Source organism: Herpailurus yagouaroundi, unplaced genomic scaffold (assembly GCF_014898765.1).
Source record: "Herpailurus yagouaroundi ecotype Mexico unplaced genomic scaffold, PumYag 28, whole genome shotgun sequence".
Taxonomy (NCBI): Eukaryota; Metazoa; Chordata; class Mammalia; order Carnivora; family Felidae; genus Herpailurus; species Herpailurus yagouaroundi.
Genome location: NW_024412376.1, coordinates 70,234,598 through 70,239,259, shown reverse-complemented (window position 1 = coordinate 70,239,259; position 4,662 = coordinate 70,234,598). Strand labels below are relative to the sequence as shown.

At 38.1% G+C, this 4,662-nt stretch overlaps 1 long non-coding RNA gene across 1 annotated transcript in view; it reads right to left on the bottom strand.

Moving 5' to 3' along the window:
- The window catches only part of LOC121028524 (uncharacterized), a 6,556-nt gene extending 6,189 nt beyond the window's left edge, over window positions 1–367 (bottom strand). The window contains exon 1 of the long non-coding RNA XR_005789296.1: window positions 72–367. This is a non-coding gene — a long non-coding RNA (uncharacterized LOC121028524). The remainder of the gene's footprint in view (window positions 1–71) is intronic.
- Between the last annotated feature and the right edge of the window lie 4,295 nt (window positions 368–4,662).

Below are 4,662 nucleotides of genomic sequence, written 5' to 3'. Positions count from 1 at the left end.
TTTTTTTTTTAAAATTTTTTTTTTTTTTTTTTTTTTTTTTTTTTTTGCTTATAAACACATTTATTTCTCACAGTTCTGGAGTCTGGGAAGTCCAAGATCAGAGCACTGACAGATTTTCTGTCTGGTGAGGGCTGGCTTCCTAGTTCACAGTTGGCTATCTTCTCCCCGTGTCCTCATAAGGCAGAAGGGGGTGAACGAGCTTTCTGGCGTCTCTTTTATGACGACATTAATCCCATTCATGAGGGCTCCACCTTCATGACCTATTTGCCTCCCCAAATCTCTGCCTTCAAATACTATTATATCGGGGATTGGGCTTCAACATAAGAAGCTGGGGGTGGGGGGGGGACACAAAAGTCATTCTATCACACCTGGGAAATGTGGTTGTAACAGGTGCTTCCAAAGTTGCTCATGGCATCACCATTGCCAGCCAGCAGAAAGTGTGTTCAAACCCAGGTGAAGCATCTGGAAGGAGATGACAAGTTGCACCCATCATTTCTACTCACACCCCATTAACCTAAACTTAGTCACATGGCCACATGCAAGGGAGGCCAGGAGATGGAGTGAAGCTGGAAGACCATGCATGAGGACAAAGGAAGAATGGATCATGATAGGCTATTTGACGGTTTCTCTTGCACAAAGGTTCTCTGGGTTCTGCATGGGATCTTTCCACCTGGAGACAGTTTATTTACTAAACAAAGTTCTATTTAATGCTTAAGACCAACAGTCACCCATCGTAACATTTCTGAGTTTGGTTACTTGCCATTCTTCCACTATAGGAAAAACCAATATTAGTGGTAAAAAAAAAACGGTATTAGTGGGGTCACTATGAATAGAAAAATTTCCAAAGGTGCTTTTTTAAAAAAAAATTATGAACAACAACCTATGAATACTCAAAGAATAGTTTGCATGATCTTGGCCTTCTAAAACAATTTGTATAGCTGTGTGTGATTGCATGCATATGTGTGTAGTTTTAAACTCAAAAACCTCAGGTTGTACATTTGGTGCATAAAATCAAAGGAAAACAACAGGCATTTCTTTGGAAGTGAGTAGTAAATTTTCTTCTTAAAGCCCATGTGTACTTTGATTCAGGTGGCTGCCTCAGGTGGCTGCTTGCTGTTTCATGTAGAAAACTATTCTTTGATTATTCATAAGATATTGTCCTAAGCTTTTATATTTACCCTTTTATCTGTTATTTTTTAATATAATTTATTGTCAAGATAGGTGACATGCAGTGTATACAATGTGCTCTTGGTTTCAGTGTAGATTCCCGTGGGTCATCGCTTACATACAACACCCAGTGCTCATCCTGACAAGGGCCCTCCTCAATTCCCATCACCCATTTCACCCCCCCACCTCATCAACTCTCAGTTTGTTCTCTGTATTTAAGAGTCTCTTATGGTTTGCTTCCCTCTCAGTTTGAAACTATTTTTCCCCTTCTCTTCCCCCATGGTCTTCTGTTAAGTTTCTTAAATTCCACATATGAGTGAAAACATATGATATCTTTCTCTGATTGACTTATTTCACTTAGTGTAATACCCTCCAGTTCCGTCCACTTTGTTGCAAATGGCAGAATTTCATTCTTTTTCATTGCCAAGTAGTATTGCATTGTATATATAAACCACATCTTCTCTATCCATTCGTCAACTGACGGACATTTGGCTATGGTTGAAAGCACTGCTATAAGCATTGGGATACAAGTGCCTCTATGGATCAGCATTCCTGTATCCTTTGGATAAATTCTTTGTAGTGCTATTGCTGGGTCATAGGGTAGTTTTATTTTTAATTTTTTGAAGAACCTCCACACTATTTTCCAGAGTGGCTGCCGTAGTTTGCATTCCCACCAACAGTGCAAGAGGGTTCCTGTTTCTCCACATCCTCGCCAACATCTGTTGTTTCCTGAGTTGTTAATTTTAGTCACTCTGACCAGTGTGGGGTAGTATCTCAATGTGGTTTTGATTTGTATTTCCTTAATGATGAGTGGTGATGAGCATCTTTTCATGTGTCTGTTGGCCATCTGGATGTCTTCCTTGGAAAATTGTCTATTCGTGTCTTCTGCCCATTTCTTCACTGGACTATTTGTTTTTTTGGGTATTGAGTTTGGTAAGTTCTTTATAGATTTTGGATACTAACCCTCTATCAAATATGTCATTTGCAAATATCTTCTCCCATTACATTGGTTGCCTTTTAGTTTTGTTGATTGTTTCGTTCATTGTGCAGAAGCTTTTTATCTTGATGAGGTCCCAATAGTTCATTTTTGCTTTTATTTCCCTTGCCTTTGGAGACTAGTTGAGCAAGAAATTGCTGCGGCTGAGGTCAAAGAAATTGTTGCCTGTTTTCTCCTCTAGGTTTTGATGGCTTTCTGTCCTACATTTAGGTCTTTCATCCATTTTGAGTTTATTTTTTGTGTATGGTATAAGAAAGTGATTCAATTTCATTCTGCATGTTGCTGTCCAGCACCATTTGCTAAAGAGACTATCTTTTTTCCATTGGATACTTTTTCCTGCTTTTCAAAGATTAGTTGGCCATACATTTGTGGGTCCGATTCTGGGTTCTCTATTCTATACCATTGGTCTATGTGTCTGCTTTTGTGCCAATACCATACTGTCTTGATGATTACAGCTTTGTAGTAAAGACTAAAGTCGGGATTGGGATGCCTCCCACTTTGGTCTTCTTTTCAACATTACTTTGGCTATACGGGGGTCATTGTGGTTCCATACAAATTATAGGATTGTTTGTTCTAACTTTGAGGAGAATGTGGTTGCAATTTTGATTGGGATTGCATTGAATGTGTATATTGCTTGGGTAGTATTGACATTTTAATAATATTTGTTCTTCCAATCCACGAGCATGGAGTGTTTTTTCCATTTCTTTGTGTCTTTTTCAATTTCTTTCATAAGTTTTCTATTGTTTTCAGCATCAGATCTTCTACATCTTTGGTTAGGTTTATTCCTAGGTATTTATGGTTCTTGGTGCAATTGTAAATGGGATCGATCTCTTGATTTCTCTTTCTGTTGCTTCATTATTGGTGTATGGGAATGCAAACAATTTCTCTACATTGATTTCGTATCCTGCAACTTTGCTGAATTCATGTATCACTTCTAGCAGCTTTCTGGTGGAATCTTTTGGGTTTCCATGTAGACTCTCATGTCATCTGCGAAAAGTGAAAGTTTGACTTCTTCTTTGCCAACTTGGATGCCTTTTATTTCATTCTGTTGTCTGATTGCTGATGCTAGGACTTCCAACCCTATGTTAAACAACAGTGGCGACAGTGGACATCCCTGTTGTATTCCTGTTCTCAGGGGTAAAGCTCTTAGTTTTCCCCCATTGAGTATGATATTAGCTGTGGGCTTTTCATATATGGCTTTTATGATACTAAGATATGTTCCTTCTATCCTGACTTTCTTGAGGGTTTTTATTAAGAAACAATATTGTATTTTGTCAAATGCTTTTTCTGCATCTATTGACAGGATCATATGGTTCTTATCCTTTCTTCTATTAATGTGATGTATCACATTGATTGATATGTGAATATTGAACTAGCCCTGGAGCCCAGGAATGAATCCCACTTGATCATGGTAAATAATTCTTTTAATATATTGTTGAATTTGACTTGCTAGTATCTTATTGAGAATTTTTGCATCCATGTTCATCAGGGATATTGGCTTGTAATTCTCCATTTTAGTGGGGTCTCAGTCTGGGTTGGGAATCAAGAGAATGCAGATTCATAGAATCAGCAGAGAATGAGTCCAGAAGCTTCCCTTCGGTTTCTATTTTTCAAACAGCTTGAGAAGGATAGGTATTAACTCTTCTTTAAATGTCTAGTAGAATTCCCCTGGGAAGCCTTCTGTCTCTGGACTCTTATTTGTTGGGAGATTTTTGATAACTGATTCAATTTCTCTGCTGGTTATGGGTCTGTTCAACTTTTCTATTTCTTCCCATTTGAGTTTTGTTAGTGTGTGGGTGTCTAGAAATTTGTCCGTTTCTTCCAGGTTATCCAGTATGTTGGCATATAATTTTTCATAGTATTCTCTGATAATTGGATTTCTGTGGTGTTGGTTGTGATCTCTCCTTTTTCATTCGTGATTTTATCTATTTGGTTTCTCTCTCTTTTCTTTTTGAGAAGTCTGGATTTTATCTATTTGGTTTCTCTCTCTTTTCTTTTTGAGAAGTCTGGCTAGGGGGTTATCAATTTTGTTTATTTTTTCAAAAAAAGAGCTCTGAGATTCATTAATCTATTCTACTACTTTTTTTGGGGGGGGGAGATTCTTTCTATATTGTTTATTTTTAAAAATTTTTGTATTCATTTTTGAGAAAGACAGAGACAGTGCAAGTGAGGGAAAGGCAGAGAGAGGGAGAGAGAGAAGCCTAAGCAGCTCCACACTGTCAACATAGATCCCGACACAGGGCTCGAACTCACAAAGCCATGAGATCATGACCTGAGCCGAAACCAAGATTTGGACACTTAACTGACTGAGCCACTCAGGCACCCCTATATTGTTTATTTCTGCTCTAATCTTTATTATTTCTCTTCTTCTAATAGCTTTGGCGTTTCTTTGCTGCTCTGTCTCTAGTTCCTTTAGGTGTGAGGTTAGGTTTTGTGTTTGGATTTTTCTTCTTTCTTGAGATAGGCCTGGATTGCAATGTATTTTCCTCTTAGGACTG